At 24.5% G+C, this 23,526-nt stretch overlaps 1 protein-coding gene across 1 annotated transcript in view; it reads left to right on the plus strand.

Annotated features, from left to right (window-relative positions):
• Positions 1–319: 319 nt before the first annotated feature.
• LOC136985364 (probable G-protein coupled receptor No18) overlaps positions 320–23,526 on the plus strand; it is a 79,286-nt gene continuing 56,079 nt past the window's right edge. Inside the window, exon 1 of the mRNA XM_067282635.1 lies at positions 320–428. The gene's annotated coding sequence lies outside the window, so the exon portion shown is untranslated. The remainder of the gene's footprint in view (positions 429–23,526) is intronic.

Raw genomic sequence — 23,526 nt, forward strand, 5'->3', positions numbered from 1 at the left:
TTTAAAAATTCGAAACATTTAATTTTCTGGATGTAGTTTAATATAAACTCATTATCTCTTATTATTAAATAGTTAATATAAATCAATTTATATACGAGATTAATTTTTATAGATGGAATTATATATATATATATTTAGAAAATCGTTAGAGGAATTTTAAATATTTTAATATTAGTTGTATTTTATTATAAAGGTGAGAAGTTTTCAGGATATCACGGCATCTTTCATGCTCTTGAAAATGGCATGCACCTTGCGCATACTCAAAGAGACAGCGATCGAACTGCAATATACTTGAAGACACCTACGGCTCAGTCAGCGATAGAAGCCAAGCAAGTAAGGACATGTATTGTATCCTATCTACAGGAGAACAACGTGTTTTATTCTCTATGTTGGATTTCTACACAGAAAAACGCAACTGCCTCAATTAAGTAAGTTCTACCCTTATACGTTCTAAAATAAGCACAGAAATATTTATTAATTATCCGTCTGTCTGTAAGTTATTATAAGCAACATATTTTTAACTGTTTACGACTGATGTTTCTGTATTTTACGTATATATTGTAATTATTGCGTTAATTCATTTGATATATTATTTAAATTTATTTTTATAAAAATTTTCATATAAATTTTCTTATAAATCTGATATGAAAATTTGATTTTTGAAAAAAATATTAACTGTAATAAAAATGAATTGTAGAAAACTGGAAATTTTTATTATTATTCTTTTTTAGGTCTTATAAACTCAGTTGATAAAGGAATTTTTTTTTGTTTTTATTTTATTTTTTTTATTTTAACCGTATGAACAAAGATACGTCAATTTATAACTGGAGGCAACAATTTTTAGGATTTTCTTAGATTTTTTTTTTCGTTTTGTTTATTTAAAGAAAAATACAACTGTGAATTTATATAAAAACACATCTGAAACTAGAAATTCTTAAATATAATAAAATTAAGTAAGAATAGAATATAAGATTTTATACTTTTTCACTTTCCAGCACTAAAAAAACCGAAATAAATAAGTAATAAATTTTTATTTATTTAGATTATAGAATATAATTTCAGAAAATATTAAAACAGGAAAAAGTATAATAATATAAATATATTTTATAAAATTAATATTGATCATTGAATTTAAATATATATACATACAGCAGTATCATTCTTGCACGATATTTTTTCTAACTTGTTGCATTTTTCTATTTATTTTGTCGTTGTATTGGTTGCATTAAAGGTTATTAAATTAATAATTTGCTAGCTTATAAACGTTTTTAATAACAAAAAAGAAAAAAAGAAAAATAAAACAGTTATTAATGTTGGAGTTAGTCCAAGAATCCGCGTTTTTAATAACTAGTGAATTTTTTATTTTTTACTTTTTTCTTGTGATTGGTATATCAATCGAAAAATATTTTTATCAGATTTGTCAGATTGAGTTCATTATTTTTCCATGAGTAATAACTAAATTTTTTCCCATTTTAAACACGAGAATATATAAATGATGGTGCTTTACATTTTTAAATATTATATTATACACTATAATTGCGATTCTATAATTTTATTTATTGACTATTGTGAAGAAAAACACTTATCATTACCATTTCTTACATTTTCCCGTGAAAATTGCATATTTAATTTTAGAATTTTATTTTCCCGCATATTATTTTTAGTATAAAAATAATCTTTTACTTAAAAATTAAAGCAAAATACTTATTATTATTAAAATTTTTATCATGTTTATTTATTGTATAAAGATAATTCAATATTATATCTCGTTTAATCTAAATTATATCAGAGAGATTAATATAATGCACGAATTTTGCATTGGCTATACCGTTTTAACGTTAAATAGTCTTAACGTATCGTAAATAGTGCCTAAAATAACCTTTATTAAAATTTTCTTAGATGATAAACGCAAAATTGAAATTCTATTCTCATGTAAATTGTATCCCTATGAAAATATCCTCACGAGAGGTATCACAAAATACGTTCCTATACCAAAGCAAAATCAAATTTACAGCTATTAAATACTCACATGAGGAAGTAAATTTATCGAGATAAAATTGAAATATTCATTTTTATCTTTATTTATCTTACAATAATTGAATTTACTTAAGATTATAACTTAATTAGTTTATCATTCTGATTAAAATACTTCCTCATATTCAATATTTATTTTGTTTTCAACAGTCCTGTAAAATATCTGAATGCAATTAATTCCGATTTATTAATATAAAAATTAAAAATATAAGTTAACGACGTTGATCACGTCATTTATCAAATAATAAGATTATTCCTTTACTAAATTGGCAATTATTTTTAATTGGGTAGGTTATAAAAGTTAATATAAATAATATATTTTAACATTTATTATGTTTTAATATTTCGAACTGAATAAAACTTAATTTTCTTGAAGATCAAATGTTTAAGAGTAAAACAAAAATAAAATCATTACAACGAACAAAAATATTGTGACGTCGTCATAATACCGTACTGTAATATTTTAATAATGTTCTTAATTTATTTAATTTATAAAATATGCTCTCGATCTTAGTGTCTTTCCCCTGTAGATCATACTTTTCCTGATAACAACCGAGTCATGCTGGACAGCTATATAACTCCGTTCTAGAGAGAATTTGAATTGAAATCAAGTTACTTTTTCTCTAGACCGGAAGTTCGTATATAGTTAACCGGGCTCTCATGCCCTTATACTTTCCATATCTGGTCTCGACTTTCCTCTATCTAACACCAAATTGTAGCTCAATTATCCTGGACATTTTTATACTGTTTAAAGATCATTTCTTTAATTAATTGTTGAGATTTGAGTTGTGTAATATTTTATTGATTAAAAATTATAAATTTATATCTAATTTATCCTTAAATTATTCATTATTTTTTAACTTTTAAAAGTAAAACTTTTAACTGTAAACACGACATGATAAATTTATGCTGATTTGCCATTATTGTTTTTATGCCTTTATGCTTTTCGCTTATATTTATTTTTATTCGTTTTTATCTTGTGTGAAAATAATTAAAATTGACATTATGATGAGTTATATTTAGAGATAGCAGGGAGAAAAACTTTTATCCGCTTGAAATATTGTGTCAGGAACGTAATGAAATGTCTATTTGATTGAAGCAATTCGTTTTATTCAAATATTCAAATGGTTATTAAGTTAGATAATTCGTTTAAGTGTCTAGAACATTTCTTTGCATTTCTTAAAACATTTTCGAGAAAATTCTATATATTTTTCGTTTCTTTACTTAGAAGAAACCTCGCAGTAACGGTAATTTTAGCAATTTCTTTTATGTTCTTTATGTCTAAATTTATTCATGTCTGAAGGTCGTACAGAGATTTTTGAATTTTATATTGCTGATATACGTTTCTATCGGAATATTACAGGGATAGAAAATAATACGTATTCCAATAGTAAGAAAATAGAAAAGATTTTTCATAAAAATGAAATTGTTACTTGAGATATAATATGGTATCTAACAAATAAGGATCCAAGCAACGATAATGAAACATCTAACAACAGGGTAATTGAACTACTACTGTCTAATCTATTGCTATCTTATAATAAACTGTGACAGCTGTATCGAATTTGGCACAAGAATATAATATGATATTTACCAAAATTTCACTCATATAATATGGTATTTCATAGAATAATTTTGGGTACGTTTATTAATAAAAGAATGTAACACAACTTTCTATTGTTTTTTTGTAGAGATAAAGGTGATGTTGCTGCAAATAATAATCCATCTAAATATAAATTTATACCTTCACTCTTTAATTTATCAATAGAATAATGTTCTCGTTGCAATGTAAAACACATAGAAAAATAAATTAACTTTTCATTTTAAAAATCTACCTCATTAATTTTTGTTTTTCTTCCTGAAAATAGGAAAAAGAGCTAGGTGAACAGTTGATAAGTGTATCATATTGTAATATAATAGTTTTCTATTTAATTTTCATTAACTGATAGAAATATCTTTATCCCTGTAAAAGCTGCACCCTTTGACTCCCACTTAAACTATACTTTAAAATAATTCTATTTTATTAAACTTAAGGGGATGTCATATTAGATCATATGTCTAGCTCAGAATCATTAGTAAAAGTTAATCGTTTTATATAATGTTACCGTTAAGTAATAGCAGATTATATATTTTCAATTCCTAGAATCGAATTTTTAAATTCTAATCTTTAATAAAAATTAATATTTTATGTTTTCTTATTTAAAAAAAAAGTTTGATTTGTGAATGAATATTTGAAATGTAAAATTCTTCTAAACAAGTTCTAAATATGTGCGAAAATCTGTATGTGGATTATACTTAATAAGTGTAATTTAATTTAAAAATAGAATTTTAAAAATCAATAAAAATGTAATCAATATTACTTTCCTAATTTATTTCAATACGATAGGCTTTATCGATAAGTAGATTTGTAGAAATGTTAAAAGTTTTCACATTTATCATGCTTAGAATTTCGTCAATAAAAATATCATATTAAGCTTAATTATTCTTTTACGGTTGAAAAAAATCAGAAAAAAATTTAAATCATTTATAAAAAAGATAATTTATTTGTATATTCTTCAATTTTTAAAAAAAAATCAAAAAAAATAAAGATTTTGTTTAAAACATTGCTAGAAAGAAATATCGAATAAGACGTCTTCTTAATAGGTTTTTGATGCTCAGCACATGTATATATTCAGCAGAAGAAATGTTTATCAAAATTTACAATATGTAAAAAGTAATGAAAATGTTTTTGAAAGGTAATGTGTAAAAAATTGGAATAACATCTAACAATTTTTTTATTATACCCAGAAGAAAAAATTACTGAAATATCAAAATAAGAAAAAGGAGGAATTGAAAAAATGTTAGTATACTTTTTTACAAACATACTTTCTTCTGTGTAAGAGAATTTCTGATGAAAGCAGAATATTTTGTAACCTGTCAAAGATGCACAACGTTGCTATATACCGTATATAAAGTTTGCTCAGGAACTGCCAAGAAAATCCACCTACTAAAAAAAATGTGTACGCTTATACTATTTTTTACCCTTAATTTTTTAGGTATTTACGTTGTTATAAGAAATTTTATTAAATTTTCTATACTCAAGAAGAATTTCTGACGATAAACAAGCAAAATTTCTAACAATAATCAAGAAAAATTAATACTTAAAGCATTACGACGAAATCCATAATTAAAACAATTAAATTTTGATGATAATTCATAAAGTACAATAATTAAGAAAACGAGAAAATTTTCAAATTCAGCTCTCAGCAGATTATAAAATTTTATACGAAATGAAATAAATTAATTCTCATTAATTAAACATATTCACGGTTCAATTACTTATCTTTTTATTCCTTGTTGACGTTACTTGAAACTTGATGTTTATTAACGTTTATTTTATAAGAATATCAAATAATAATAATTTTAAATAATTTAGATTTAACTATCTAAATTTACTATATGTATTTACTAATATATTTCCAGGATTAAAAAAAAAATTAATAATCCCTTAAGTAGTAGGAGTAAGTTTGTTTGTGTAAGTTTAATGCAAACAAGAACTTACGTTTTAAGCCTATTTAAGTTTACTATTTATATCTGGATTTTGATAATCTCCAGTTTGGAAAGGAGTACAACACCAAAAAAGATGTGTTTGACGCTTTGAAAGTTGTCATTTTAAGCAAGAAATGTTTTACATTCGTATGTTTACTCCTAAAACTCCCAAGAAATTTCTGTATCAATGCATTTAAAAAATTAAATGAAACAGTTTTGTTTTTACTGATTTGTTTCTTACAATTTAAAGACTTTTTTAAAGTTTTATTTTTTGTCATTATTTATCTACTGAACTGCATTTTCCTATCACACAAATTTTAGTTTTTGTAGAATTACCAGGAAATATGGTTCCAGTAAAATAGCGTGTTTATAGTAGAATCTCTTGAGAAAAAGAATGATGTATTTTGGTATTGTGTATCGTGAATATTACTTTTTAGAAATTATACACCACATCCCAACTGAAAAGAAAGAATTATGTAAAGTACAATGATGTATCTTTACTTGTAAGATTAATAGATGATAAAGATTAGTTGAGGGGAAAAAATGAATAAAATAATATACTTAAGTATGAAAACATTCTGAATTTATGGAACCTTTAGGATTATATATTATAAATGTTTATCATTAGTTAATGTTTGTAATATTTATGATTGCTTTAACAATTCTTTAAAATATTGCAGTTAAATTCTTCATACACATCTCTATTGTAAATGAATATAAGCTGGTTTTATGTAGATTATGTTCAGTGGGGAATTAATAATATAAATTAAAAACGAAATAAAGTAATTTATAAGTTCTGTGTAAGATAAAGTATAGATATATGAAAGCTCAACATCATGAAAATACAATTTAAATATGTAAATAAAGCACGTTACATAGCATTTTGATGTATTAAATTTATATTTAAAATTAAAGTTTTAAAAACATTTTATTGTTATTATTTCTTAAGTCATGAAAGATTTTCTAGGTTACATTTAAATATTTTTAAATTTAAATGTAAAAATTATTTTGTATTGAATTGATATTTAAAACATTTTGGTAATTTTTCAAATACTTTTATTCCGTGCTGTGCATGAAAAAAGTTTATTTTTGTTTATTTTTATATTAGGAAAAATAACAATAGTTATTCTATAAATTTAGTTTCAACGTCTGTTATTTCGATTAAATTTCTCCCTAAATCGATGAATTAAGTTACGGAAGGAGCTCTCTTTTTAAAATATTTTTACATTTTAAATACGTTTGCATTATCAGTTATTCTAAACTAAAATGTTTCTTAGTTAAATGGTAAGTAACAATAATTTACAGACGTTTATTTTCATGTTAATGCCATAATTTATTATTTATCGTTATATATTGCAATCCATTTTTATAGAAATTAAGTACAGTACAATAAGAATTAAAGCATATAAAATATTTTATATGTTTTTAAATTTTGAAATTATTATTTTTAATAATTCAATTAATTTCTTTGCTAAACCTTATACAAATATTGAAATAAAAAAAATTAATAAAGATTTTTAAATTTACATGCAAATATAGTTTTAAAATATATATATATATATATATATATATATATAGTTTTCATTAGATTAGAGAATATCAAAACTATGGATCATAGACTTAACGCATTTCGCATCATATCAACATTATTATTGCTATTTATGAAAGGAAAACATCAACAGTTTTTATATATATTTACATATATAAACAAACATATTCTTTATTTTCAATATCAAATAAGAAAATTACTAACGTATCTTCATAAAGCTGAAGATACAGTCTTTTACTTTTAAAAAAATAAAATGTAATATAAATAAATAATAAAAAATAAACATATGGCAGGCTTTCAAAATTCTGACATTTTTCCTTAAAATTTGCAAACTGTTTGAAAACAACTTAGTTGCTGAACTTAAAAGTTCTTTAAGGACAGTACAAGAAAAATAAACGAAAGAAAAAGAGAGGATAAAACATCTATTTAGTAAACATTGAATTTTTTCTGCTATCTGTGTAATATTTATGCCTTTGTTAACTTTATTTTTTCAAAAGTTATAAAATGTGTCGCCATTCTGTACTTTTTAGAGTGGAAAAATTCTTGTTTCCACGTCAAAAAGTTAATGAAGTTTCATGTAGATGCGATAAACTTGTAGGATTATTTATAACTGTAGTTAGAAAGAACGTTGTTATAACATCGTGGCCGAAAAAATAATGAATGAAAAAAATCGGATAAACTAAAATATTTTAATTATAAAACATTAATCTGAAGAAAAAAAATTAAAGGTAAAGAAACGATTAAATTTTATAGGATAATTAACTACTTACAAAAATGATAATATACCATTATTTTTATTAATAGTTTTAAGGAAGTAAAAACTGAAAATCAAGTAATTAAATTCTTTACTTCAACGTTAAAAAATCAAAATTGCTTTTAGATATTGGACTTTTTCATTGCGTGAGTGACTTAAATGATTTACTTTGCAAAAATTTTATCGAAAAGATGTACTTCTGGCTTAATTTTTTATATTAAATATAAAATCGGTTATATAAATTACCCAAATTTTGTTTATTTACTCGTAAACTTTAATTAATATTTTTATTCCTTGAAACACGCAAACAACATTCATTCCCTCTTATACTAATAAATGAATTCGAAGAATGATACACTTACTGTACAATGCTATGATATGCTGTAGATCTTCGTCTTGCTTTATTTGTTAGAAAAAATACAAAACTTTCTTTAATTTGATTTATATTTTTCATTTCTGTATTGATTAAAAATCTTTTAACAATACGTCCACGTATTAAAATATATTCAGTTAACGTCGTAACATTTTTGTTCTTGAAAATAATTTAAACTTACATAATAGAAACCATAAAGATAAAAATTACATTTAAAAATTCAATATTAAAAAATAAAATTATTATTTTTCAAGTTTTCATTCTAATCATTTTATTCATGCAAAAGAAATATTATTATATACAAGTGTATGATGTATTGTATTTTTGAAAATAGGTTAATAGATTTTTGTAAGAAATATATATATATTTTTTATTTATAAAAGATGAAATTTTTCTATTTGAAATAAAAGAATAAAATAGAAACAAAATTTTTTGAATTATGAAACTTTTCGCCCGTTCACTCTATGGATTTACGAAGTTGTAAATTTAAGTTTATCGCCCGTCTTCAAGTTCTATCTACTTTTGCAATTATATTCTGTAATTTAAATCGAATTAAATCTTATTGGTTTATTCGGAATAAGATACACTTCTCATTCATATATTATATATAAAATAGAAAATAATATTAAACTCCTAAGCTTTCCATTTATCGTAGATACCACCTATTGGAATTTAAGCTTCATCCATAGCACCAAGAAGATATTAAGTCTTTTAGCGGATCAACAGAAGGAATCTTCAAAATAATAAAAAAAAATTCTAGAATTCTAACTTGGGTCGGTGTATTTTTAGAATCCTGGATCTAAATTATCTTCAAGTAAAGTTTTCGAAGTTTTAAAATATTTACTTAGGTCAGAAAAAATTCGTAGAACCTAATGGAAATGTAAGTGCAAATCTTGAAAGAGAATTACTAATATACATATATGTTGTAGTTGTTATATTCTATTATTAAATAGAAAAAAGTGAAAATCCTTTTCGCGATGTGATATAAAATTTTCATTGAAACAATTTAATTTCTAAGCAATGAAACTCATACATGTTTTATCTAGTTTTATTGATTACAAGTGATTAATGACTAACTCAGTGTCTATGACCCCGATAGAACGTAAATGTTTATATTAATGTACATGAAAATTAAGAAGTATTTTACTCAATTAACCTTTTTTTTACAAAAGTTCAAATTTAATGAAATCATTAGTTTAATAAATGATGTCTTCTCTTCATTAAAATTTAGAGGATTTTGCTTAATTATTATATACATATATATACACTATATGTAGAGATTAGATTAAAAAAATAATAAAATATTTTATATTTAACTACATAAAAAATAAAATATATACAATTTATTTAAGTAGAAGCGAGTTATGAGCAAATCGTTATAAGTGAAATCCATCGAGAGTTCGGTAATAACATAAACAATTTCAATCTTTCTCAATATTTACTTCTGTCAGAACATTTCAAACTCAATCTTATCTTAAAATTAAAGTAACATTTTATAAATAAATGTAAATAATTTTATATTTGCATATAAACTAATTAATTAAATTGAAACTTTTAATACATAATTCAACTTTCACTTCAGTTACGTCTTGAAATTTCTAGTTATTGTTTAAGTTAATGTCCTTTATCTCAGTTTAATATTTATGCAAATTTATGTTAATTTTTCTCTATATTCCACATCATATTATAAAAGAGTGATCATTGAGAACGTCTCATACTTGTTAATCGAAAACTTATTTAAATAATAAATATTGATTTAGATCATTGCTTAAACCTTAAGAATTATTTAACTTCGATTCACCTGTGGCCGAAATTTCATTGAATAAATTATTATTCATTAAAGGAATTATAGAATTTGTAATTTATTACAAATTATAAATAATTATGACGTTGTATCGTGTACAGTAGATTTATTTTAGAACAGAGAAGTGATCTACTGGAAAATGTTTGACACTTGAATTACATATAAAAAATACAATTAGCATATTTAATTCTATAATTAAAAGAAAAAAATTACTTTCTGAGATAAATAAACGAAGAAACGCTGAAATAAAATTTAAATTCAAATAATCGAAACAAATGATAGAAATAAAAATGCATTAAAAATATATATTAAAATATAAGCTTATTGATTACAATTGTCGTGCACTTCTTAATATTTTTAAGCAATTAAATCAAAGTTCAGCGAAATAATTGATAAGAAACATAAGAAATATAAATATACTTGAAAATTAAAAATATAATTTACGAGATGAGATTAACAATTACAAAAATATCGATTCCAATGAAAATCAATAGACTCAAAAAGTTGGTTGCTTTTTAATCGAATAAGTTTTCTTCGATATTTTTCATATTTATCGGAAAAAAATATATTTTAAACGATTTTTTAGTAGGTAGTAAATTTAGAATATTTATAAAATTGGTTATTCCAGATTATGTAACAGATATTTTTAACTTCAATTAGATTTATATGTAAAAGAAATATTCAAAGTTATTATTTAGATACATCTATAAATAACGTCTAAGTCTATTATAAAATAATCATTTATTCTCACTTAAAAATACTAAAATTAAATATATCGGTAATTTTATCAATACCTAATGATAATTTTTGTTAAATCAAGAAATCGCTTATTATGAAATTGGCTATTTAATTTTAAATTAAAAGGAATGTATACAACAGGTGGCCCACCAACCTTGTCACGATAGGATCCATACACACACCACGTATCCTATATTGGAACTGTATTTTATATATAACCTATAAAATGTATAAGTGTATGTATATATTAGGGTAGGTGTCGACTTTACTATAAGTATATATATAGAGAGAGGGTGGGGGAGAATATAACCATATAACCATAGGTATACCCCTATCTTGAGTAATAGAGAGTGAAGATATATAGAAAAGTAATAATGGCATAGAAGAGCCACAGTTTGGCCGCCTTAAATATATAATACAACAAATTCAATATTATTAATAACAGTTTCAGTTTGAATTTTCTCCTTATAATTCTGTAAATAAAATAAGACAGTTTATTAGGAATAGTAAAAGAATTAGTAGAATAAATAAAAGATTTTAAAGCATAGAAATAACTTTTATCTCTTCGTAGCTACTTCGCATTGTGACTATTCTTCAACTGAAAAAAATTATGATCTCTGCTATTTCATCCGCCAAAAATGAAAATTATAAAATTGATAAAGTCATCTGATTCAACTAGAATATTTATTCTCTTAGAAAATACCATAAATAGCTTTCAGAGTTATTGTATTAAGCAATAAATATGTAAAAAGAGTATTATCTAAACCTTGATTTTGTGAATTGTACGTAAGCTGTTTAATTCTGCCATTCAATAGATTTTTTTGAATTAATTGTTAAAGTACATTTTTTTATTTCATTTAGAATTACAAAAATGTGTTTAAAAAAGAATTAAAATTAATGTCAAAGTTGAATTATTTATAAGAAAATTGATTTTTTTTCTGAAAATGTAAAGTCTAAAATTAGATCTGTCTTTTGTGAAAATAAAAAAACTAGATATATAATTTTTCATTGTAAGCAATTTATTTTCATGGAGGAAAAGTCAATATGAATAGCATTGAATTATTTTTTAAAATAATATTTAATATTTTAATAACATTTTTCTACATCATTGTAAAAAGAACAGGGATAAACGGTACAGTTATTGGAAACCAGATAGTAATTGGACATTTCCAATTTAAAACTCTTTAATAACAGTTTTATTAAAAATATTCTGGAAATTTTGCAAAGCAAAAATGTATTTCCCAATTTAATTTTTGTTGCGTCATAGAATTTTTAAAATAAAAACTTTCTTAAGTGGCCAATAACCCTACGTAACACATAAAATATTACTATTAATTTTACAATAAATAATCATTTTGTTTCATTACTTTTTCGAACTAAGCATACACGATAATCTCCTGTTAAACAACAGTACACGAGTTCGTGTTAATAATTTGTTAATTAAAATACAGTCATTCCAGTGTTGATCTGATATCATTAGGATAATTCAAATCTTTTTTCTTTGGTCATTATTTTAAATTATTCTAGTTTTTTTCTTTAGTACTTATTCCCAATTGGATGATATTAACTTCTCACAGAGGAAGACCAATTGAAACATTCTGATAATACAGCTCAAGAATCGCTGTATTATTCCATCCTATTGCTGAATTGATTCTTCTTAAATCCTACAAAACACTTTTCGTTCATACACAATAATTTAATAGCTCTTAATTGCTTGATTTTTGAAGAAAAATTCGATTACGTTTGACAGATATTTGCATAAAACAAATACAAAGCAAAACAAATTAGACATATTAAATTAAATTGGTAAATATATTTCACGGTTGTTTTTAATTAAATTGTGTATTAAATCTATCAAATAATATTAAATCAGTTAGAAGGAAATCTTTGTAGTCATTTTAAAATCACACTAACCTAGTTTCGAATACATTTTAGTTTGTATTATTTTTCAATTTATATCTACATTATTAGGGATATAAACAAAAATACGAAATCTTCTTGAAGTTATTCCATCAATAATTTGTTATACATAAACAAATATATCAATTTATTTGATACTAATTCTCTTAACACTCGATATTCCATAACACTATCCAAATGTTAATAACAATTAGAAAATTAGACTTAGACCTCAGATGTTGAATTTATATGTTAACAGACTTTATATATAATTTTTTGTGTCATTTTTAATTTTATTTTTATATTTAAAAGTGTTTTTTTCCCATTGTATTATATTGATTTAAGCAGTTTTCAAAGAAAATTGTCTGAAAAAATCTATGTAAAACGTTTTTAAAATGATTTATTTTTTTAAAATGTTAATATTTAAATGTATTTTTATATAATATTTTATATTCTTATTGAAATTTTATATAAAATATCTCGAAGCAAGAAATACTTAAATTACTTTACTTAACAAGCTTACTTCTCGTGTAAATAAAAATATAACAATTTTAAAATATTTGAAGAGAAAAATCCTTTTGAATATTTTAAAATTATTTATTGAAAATTAATACTAAAAACTAAAACTAGTTTGAATAAAATATAGAAGATAATCGATATTTTGATTTATATATATTATAACAAAAGCCTATTCAAGTACAACTTGTGGGTTGTTTTTTTTTTCGAATTGCAGTTGTCCAGTATTTCTTTCCGGTTGTTTTGCTTTATTATTTTCTTCCAAATTGCATTTTCTTCTCTTCTTTTAAAATTTATAATTCAATGATTCTCTGTTTTCAACTAAAACATGAGTTTTGATCTGAAATCCTGTATTCTCTTGTCAATGGATACAAAATAATTTCTAATTTATTATATACTACTAAATATATTCCTGTTTATTGTCTTCAGTTCGAATTGATTTTATTTGGAATCTTTTATTATTAATTAAAAATAAATAAATTCTTGGAATTTGTTTGATTTTTAATAAATAGGATTCTAAAATATCGAATTAAAATTTAAATTCCATACTTTAATATTCATACAAATGTATTAACGTCAATTAAATGTATCACTTAGCAATGTCAATTTAAAAATAGAAAATTATTGGAAAAATTTAATATTAACTAATTAAAATCCTCTTCTTATCAAAGTTTGTTTTACTGTTAACTTAATTTTAAATATTATATAAATGTATTTATACGTTTCCTTAGAATTAAGAAGATAGATTAAGTTAATTCATCTTTTATGGAAATAATTCTTAATATTTTTATCGAAAAATAGATAATTTACAATAAAAATTCTAACGTTTTGATATATTTTACTCGTATCAGTTCATGAAAATCTTAATCAAAGTATTATATATACATATATACATCTGGTAAGAACATTTATCATTCTTTAATCCTTTGTTTCGGGAAGCAAATGCTTTAATAAATAATTATGTATTCAACAAAATATCTTGTATAAAATCTCAAAACAAAGGTATATATGACAATAGTATCATTTATGTTATATTCTTAGCGTGAAATTCAATAATTTTTTTCGATTTACATCTTTGATGAATAAGATATTTCATTTATGTATGTTTAGCTACCTTATGTAGGGTATCTATCGTTTGTCAAAAAATCCAGCAGCGAGTTGTTTAACTTTCCCGGCAACATTTAAAACTGCGTGTGGCGCCATTTATTACGATATTTTATTTCAAAACTTCTTTTAAGTTATTATAAAATTGAAAAAGCTTAATTTTGAGAGTAGGAATGGATTTTATATAAATTATAAATGCTAATAACGAGTAAAATCGTCATTAAGTCGATGCCTACTCGAGATACGACCCGAGCCCACCTCATCGAACTTTAACCACCGAAATTTAACAGCACCAATTTCCCTAATGCACAAACCTGGCTGCAAAATTTCAGAAATTTCGACAAAAACCACAGGAGTCATTAAACTTCAAAGAGGGTAAACAAAATAGTGCCCCCCACACACACTAACATCCATACATACAGAAAAAACCCCCGAATTTTTTTGCATTACTCGACGTTTCAAGGTTCAAAAATGTAAAAATCTTAAGGGGGGTCATTTATTGACCAATCGTTATATAGAACCGGGAAAGTAAAAATTCAAATACGAATTCTGCTGTACGCACAGTATATTTTTCATTCACCACATTGTCCCAATGCATTTCAAATAAGAAAAACGGAACTAATTAAGGAATATACAAGGTTTACATTACACGATAAAACTTCAAGCAAATTATAAACCCCTTTTTGTGTTCGGTCTTAAGGTGTATTTGTCCTGTGTGATGAGGAGTTTTAAAGCGCAAACATGTCACAGCCTATTGAAATAAAGAATAAATTTGCATCAGACATCGTATGTAAATTATCTGACAAATGAGAACCTTACATAAGATTGTTCAAATATATGTAAAAGATTTTTGTCTTACATTCTTTAGAAGTCATTCGGGAAGTCTTTAGATAATGCTTTATTGCTAGAAATCGCGTGTTCTTAATTGAATTTTGCTGTACCTTTGCCATATTTAATAATTATAATTAAAATTATTAATTTAATTATTAACAAATTACATATTATTATTATTATTATTATTCTATTGAATATCTTACAAAGTAAATAAAATTATATATATTTTAAATATGTCGAGGATTAAAAATAGTGGATTTATTCGCCCCTATAAGTGAATTTATTTTTATGAAAGTTATAAAAACAATTCAAAACTGTTTTGAAATTTTTGATCGAATTGTCTTTTTAAGAGTTTTTGCCTGCAGCTGGATTGGATTTTTGCTATAACACTTTGACATCAAGATAAGAAGTAGTAATATAAAAAAAAGAAAACTTTATGTTTTTATTTGTTAGATATCAGTAGTGAAGAGAAAACTACAACATTATCACTGCATTTACTTTATATTTTATTCCTTTAAAATATTTCTAAGTATCAACTTTCAAATAAACTTAAAGTATATATTTTGATATAGTTAAGTGCATTGAAGAGTACAGTCAATACGTTATTTTGTGAAGAAATCCGATCCGAACATAATAGAATTATATAGAGAATTGTTAAATAAACCAACGAATTTTCACCGTAATAAAGTTTTTCATATATGATTCTTCTATTACCTGATTGGCTTAGAATGGATAAGGGGGCGATCTGAGAGGAGAAATATACACCCGAAAGTACAGTATTTCTACGGGAAACTGGACCTTATTTAGTGTTCGACACGTGAAGAAACCTGGAATACGTGGTCAGCCTGTTGATGCGATGTGAATCCATAACCTTACCAATGTTCTGTGGTTTTATCACTTCAGCCACTGAGATCTTTTATCTGAATATTTATATCGAAGGCACATTGTTATTATTTACGTATTAAAAATTCTTAGTATAATTAAAACCAATGTATTAAGCTTATTAATATTTATTATAGATTTAAACAATTTTATTTGAAAGTTATCATGGATCTTCAATTAACTCGATTTAACTTTTAATTATATTCAATTTAGTAATGGCGTATTTACCGAGTAGATTGTGTTTAGCATATACGTCATTGCCGGAAATAATGTCATTATATGATTAATTAAAATAAAGCTATGAACTTAATTGTTTTCGAAATAGTTATAAGCATTTTAACTTTTATAAATTGTTCATAAAATCAGTACTTTGTTTCAAATACGTCATTTTTCTAGAAGACGCTTTCTTTTGTAGATATAAATTCTCAGTTGCAATTTTCTCAGAGAAAGTATATATTTTTAAATATAAAATATGCAAAATAGACAGAAGTTAAACTATAGAAACGCATATTACTCGTAGTTATAAGGAGAAAAAAAAAAGCTGCTAATGGTCGTATATAAATTTTTAAAATTTTTATTTACTTATTTCTTGAAAACAGATCTAAACGATCTATAATAGTATCTAAACATACAGTTTATAAACAAACAATATTACATATAAATGGTCACATTTATTTCTGATAAAATCTAAACAAAATATAATAAACATTTTAAATTGCATTTTCAATTTTTTTTTTGTTTGTTGATTTTTATTTCAGCTGTTTAAAACTGTAAAAACTCTCGTGTTTACTTAAATTTTTTTCATAATTTAACATTATAAATAGTTTATTATATTCAGGAACACTTTAAAAACTTACTTTAAATAATTTAAAATGATTAAATTCTTAAGCTGTGTTGTATATAAACTTCGTAATCCAATTATATACGTATTATATAAAATTTATTTTTATAAATTAATCCTGTTTTTTAAATCTCATTTTTATGAAATATTCTCAATAGCTTAATTCTTTACGTTTCTAAATCAAATTATTATTATTATCGATAACGCTATCCACTAATGATATAAAAGGTAAATACCACTATCAATGTCGTCATGAATTGGACATTAATATATAGAATGCATATATATATAATAGCCGTATTCTTTACCTTACTTTTGTCTGTCTGCTGACATTTATGTCTTCAATCTCATACAGATATTGCTAAGCTTATTCAACAGTTTGGTTTTTTTATTTTTATTTTTCTTCATAACATTTTTGATAATCTTGGTGATACATGATTGATGATAGAAACCAGTTTCTCATATAGTCGACTTTTTAATACTGTTCTACGATTATATATATTGGTTCTTTTATTCTGAACCCTCTATCTCCTCTCTTTAAATAGATTTATAGAAGAAACCGACCAAAATAATAAGATTAGATAAAAGTTCTAAGTGAACGAAACTGGAAAATACTGCCAGCACTTTCTGATATATACCAATAGCCAAGCTTATATACATATACTGTAGTATTTTCAATAATATAGTTAAGAATTTATTGTTTTAGTTTTCTAGCAATCGACTTTCTTCATATAATATTTAAAAACTTTCCTCAAATAAGATAATATAACGAAACGATGTAGAAATATTATTCGTATACATCAAAAACAATTTGGAAAAAATTAAATTGTATTAAGTTTATTTTAGATCACAACAATAATACAGTATCTATATATATAATCGAGACGAGTTGATAATAATAATAATAATAATAATAATAATAATCAGCGCAGAGCCCAAACGATTAATAGTTGAAAGTTGAAAATTTGGTACACAGTTAGGGTACGTCACAAGAATGCACACTAAGAAGGGATTTTTCGAAATTCCTCCCCACGGGGAGAAGGACAGAATTAAGCCTTAACACTTCCATTGTTGATGGAAGTGTTAAGTGACAATGGAAGCGTCAAGTAACAATGGCAGTGTCAACAATGGAAGTGTTACGTAACAATGGAAGTGTTAAAAGAAAGCGGCGTGCAAGACGCAGATGCAGTTTTTTTTCGTTTTTGCGGGAAATCGAACATATTTTTAGACCCATCTACAAATTCTCTAATTAGTCTGGAAACAGGGGACCCAATTCTTGCATTCTGTGAAAAGGGTAAGGTTGACTATAACGTAATAATCTTAATCTTCGCTATCGTTACTTTTGCCCGAGCAACGCCGGGCCTATCTGCTAGTTTTAAATATATTTAAGGAATTTCATTTCATAAATTTCTCAAATAAATAAGAGTCTTTTTAATTAAATTTTCGAAAAATCATTTAATTATGATTAAAATTAACGACTATATTTATTTTAAAAATATTATTATGAAGAATAGTCGTATGAATAAAGTAGAGAGGGTGTTACATAAAATATTTTCTATGAATTGCTTTATTTTAAATTGTAAATTGTATCACACGCTCTTGGAACACATGAAAGAATTTTATACATACGAAAAACAGAAATAAATTGAATAATAGAAATTAAATATTAATAGGCTTATAACGGAATATAAATGATCCAAATTTAAATCGATTCAAAATTAAATATTTATAAATTTATTGAAAAAATAAGCAGAAACTATAAAACATTTTTACACGTATTTTTTTATATACAACTATTTAAATTCATTATTTTATTATCTTACATATATGTTAAATGCATAGAACAAAGTAAAAGATATTTCGTTTCTTTATATTATCGTGAAAATTTTATAAAATAGAAATAATAATAATATTATTATATTAAAAATAAGTATATACTGATATTATTTATGGAAATTTAGTAAAAATAGGTTTGAAATTTGGCATAAATATTTTATAATAACGAAAAACTTGTTAAAATCATCATTGACTTCTGGCAATTTATTATGCATCAGCCTACCACTCTAGAGGACCCAGATTCAGGAGGTATTCGAATCTCATCATTCACCCCCAGCCGTTCCATTGTAGATATCATTTAAAAAGATCTCATTAGTTCTCATGTGGCCGAAACAAACAAATAAAAAATAATGGAAAGAAATTACTGGAACTCAGTGGCTTCACGAGGCCCAGGCGAATTTGAATTAGGTGGTCCTGTGTACAGTGTTTACTTCAAGAATTTTTGGGAAAATATTTTCATATAAATGATTGTTTTGGAGCCCCTTTGTGGGGCATCAGGTAATTGTCCTTTTTGCGTATAGAATGGCACCACTACTGGAACCTGGAATTTTTACATCCTATTCGAAGTTAAACTTTTAATAAGTTAATAATTTTAGAATTCAAATTTGAAAATTAAAATATTATTATTTATTTTCTGCTAAAATAACTCACTTTAACTGGAACAAATATAGTAATCCGCATTAATAAGAAGAATATTCGTTAGCATCAGAATAATTATTTACTCTAATAAACCCATTTCTTCTATCTCGAATTGAAATATTTATATTAACAAATTATTCACTGAGTGTTGTTAAATTATTATATAATTTAGGATTTTTTAAAATAACACTTGTGTGGACTTTTACTTTTTAAGATATTTTTCGTTCTAAAAACTGTTTTTTTTTTAATTTCAGGGAATACATATGACGTAAAACATATCTTTGGTGTCAAGAAAGCCTTCTTTCCTTTTATAACACACTTTTTGATATCAAATTTAATTAAGTTTTATGATATATTTTAGCTTCAAATACAGAACCGTCGTACCTAATACCGTAAATGTATTCGAATGATGTATAATATTTTAATAAAAGTAGCTTATATAGATAAAAAGAAAATGCTTTCTATTCACTAGAAAATGTCTAACTAGTAAAATATTTATTAAACTTCATTATTGATGATTGAAAGATTGGGATTAAGGAATAAGGAAACGCAAAATTTGGCCGATATACCTCTCGGGAGGATTTTCTCTACTAAGTTCTATAGAAAACTGAACCATATTTAGGTGTTAGACATGTGAAGATATTAGATAATCTCGCAAGCCCATTGGTGGGGCGTGAACTCACCGCCAGATACCAGTGTTCAGCTGTTTTGGCCACTAGTGTTCCCAACTTGAAAAATCATTGTGTGTATTAATCAGCTGTATATAAAGTTAATCTAGAAAAAGTGTAATATTGAAAATAAACAATTAAATTACTTATTTAAAAACATATTTTTTAAGCTAATTAGTTTGAAAATAACTTTGTGATCGAAATTTTTATTTATATTATAATAAAAAGTTTATATATTAAGAAAATAAGTGATCTTAAAATTTCTATTACGAAAACTTGCAAGGGATATTCCTAAAAATACGTTAATTTATTAAGGATAATGATTATTATTCATAATAAATTTCTCATTCCGTTTAACAATTAGTGAAAATATTAAACAGTAAAAGTATTAACAATCGAATATATAAATCAATAATAATATTCAATTTCTTATTTGATTTTATTCCACAATATTTAAAACAAAAAGAAGACATTCGTAATTTAATTTTTGCGTTTCTTTCGGTAATTTAATTTATTTTTACATTAAATATTAATGACTTATTAATTAATTACCTCCAATTAATCTAATTGATACGAAAGTAGTATTGATTTACTGTTTTGCTAGAGGGATATTTTCAAATAAAAATTTTAAAGTTGTTGTTATTGTCACTTCAAGTGTATCCACAGGAATTTTGAGACAGGTGTAATTACTCACCTCCTGTCTGCAGGTGGCAGGTAATCTCACGTTGGAGTACCTGACATCTGCAGCTTTTCTGAAAAATAAAATAAGAGCGACAAGAAAATTGGAGAATTGAAAAAACTATTGAGTCTCCAAGTCTATATATAAGGATAAGATTCGATTTTACTTATCTGAGTGCTGTATTTAGTAAAAAATATATTTTTTATTAATGAAATATAGTTTAAAAAATAATTATTATAACAAAATGTAATGCAAAACGAAATGTAATAATTAATAACAAATTTTATTTATAGAAATTAATGGCTTTCTCTATGAAAAATAAATTTCAGTTCCATTTTTCATTATAAACGTCATAGAAATGATATATAACCTACTTCATTCCGTGTACTTCAAAGCTTTTAAATTATCTGGGTAATATCTTCAAGTTTATAAATCAATACCTTCTATTTTAATCTCATCTCTAATGAATAAAGGAATGTATTTTTTCTTTAGTACACTCTTTTCATAACATGCAAATATACAATAATGCTTAATAGAGTAATATCAGAATCATAGATTTAGTTTGTAAAGGAGCTTTGCAAACAGAAAATACACAAAACTAAAATTGAAAACAAAATATTTCTATTTAAATTATGTAAACTTCTTCAAAACTTTATATTTTCCTAAAACATAAAATTGTATATTCATTAGGCTGCAATTTGAAATTCCTACAGTCGTCCCTCTGTCTTTTCTTAATCTTGAAATTTTTGTTAAATAGATTAAATTCGAGATCATATAAGAGAAGATTAGGAGCACAAGTTCCCTGTTAACTATATACAACTTTCGATCTAGACCGTCACGTAATTTCAGTTCAAAAATTTTCCCCAGAATGGAATTACATAGATGAGCGGCATGACTCTGTTGCTATCGGGAAAAGTATGATGTACTGTACGGGGCAAGACACTAATTTGAGATCGAGAGCATATATTATATTTAACTTAAATTTAAATAATGATTAAAAATTGCTGCTCAGCATTGTGACGACGTAGCCTAAAATTAATTTTTGATCGTTAATATTTAGTTTTATTTTTTATACCGATTGTTAACAAGCATAAAGTTTTCAAGATGGATGAATGTCGTTATCAAAGAAACCGTTTCTTTGAATGAAGAAATCCCTGCAACCTACTAAACACTGAAGTAATGAAACTGCAACCTTGCAATACTAACCACTAAAGGCGCTATTAATCACAGTATCTTAGTGCCTGTAGAAGATCAATTTTCTTAATGCCTGTACCGATCGGAATATAGTAACTATTCCATAAAACAAAAGATTTCTTGCTAAGTTGTTTCCTAAATGAAAATCAAAGTTACAAAATCATGAATTATAAATTGCCAAAAATACATTTTATTAAATAATGTAATTCGATTATTACTAAATGTTATTAAATTAGAAGAGGAGGAAAAATATATTAGAAATAAAGCTAAATTTTAAACTTTCTTTTTAATTACAAAAATAAATTTTCTTGTAGGATAAAATCGTTTTTCATATTAAAGTAGATGTTTAAAGTACCGAATTTATATGTTAAGAGTGGTAATTATAGATTCCGATTGCTTGCTTCCGCGAAACCATTTCATAGCTTAAATGATAGAAATTTCCTGGTAGGAAAGAGGAAATTATAAATGAGACATTTCGGAAAGTTGGATAATCTTTAGGATTTAGTTTACCAATTCTTTCGCTTTATGTTTTAACTTAAAAAATAATAATTCTCTTAAAAGAAAGATGAGATATGATCAATGAAAATCCACTTATAGCACAAAGTGTTATGATTCGATGAAAATGCATTGTTTATACAATAAATTTGGAAAATAATCAAAAAAACTGTTATGTTTATTTCTTCAGAGGTTGGCTTTAAACTGTAATGTGATGTTCTAATAATAATGTTTGAAATTTCTTATTTCACTTCTGCAGGAGATCTCTAAAAGAAAATGGAAGTAAAAACTTACTGCATTACTGATGAAATAGAAACTTATAAAAATAAACGCAATTTAATAAGTCAAAACAATTCATTTGATTAAAAATAATTCAACTGTAATTTTTGAGTATCACTATTCTCTTATGTGTGCTATAATGCTATTGTATCTAAATAAACACTTCGTTCATTGACTCTACTGTTATATGAAAATCGATATTAAATCGATATTAAAATCTAAAATTGATTTATATAATACATCAAAATAGAGATATTTTAAGGAGATATTAATAGAGATATTTTAAAAAACTAAGGCTTTATTTCATTTATTATAAATACGTGAATCTGTGAAATAATTATTTTCTTGTATGTTTAGGAAAGCTAATAAGCAGCAAGCAATTATTTATTCTGATATCGTCACAATGCCAAGTTCCAATTTTCGTCACATGCTCTTAATTTTACTAGTGTCTTGCCCCTGTACATCATACTTTTCCTGTCAACAACAAAGTCAAGCTGATCTAATACCGTTCAGGAGAATGTATTTGAATTAAAATCACGTGACGTCCGATTTTTACCGGAAGTTCCTATATCTTTAATCAAGGCTTACCTCTGCTCTTCTTTACAGGTCCTCTCTCATCTTTCGTCTGTCTTGCACGTTTCTCGAGATACAGGACGGACAGCAGACAGACGACAGTAGGAATTTATAGGTGTACAAGTTTTTTTAAATTCCAGCACATTGATTTAGTAATCATTTTTTGAATAATTTTGTTTATCGTTGCATTAAAATACTTATTATTCTACTTTTTACTTACTTCTACTGCATTCTACTAAATTCCTATACATTTCAACACGTTATAAATTAAAAACTTTAATATTATTGCATAATGTTTCATTTATGT

This window comes from Centruroides vittatus, unplaced genomic scaffold (assembly GCF_030686945.1).
Source record: "Centruroides vittatus isolate TY-2023 unplaced genomic scaffold, ASM3068694v2 contig_962, whole genome shotgun sequence".
NCBI classification, from domain to species: domain Eukaryota; kingdom Metazoa; phylum Arthropoda; class Arachnida; order Scorpiones; family Buthidae; genus Centruroides; species Centruroides vittatus.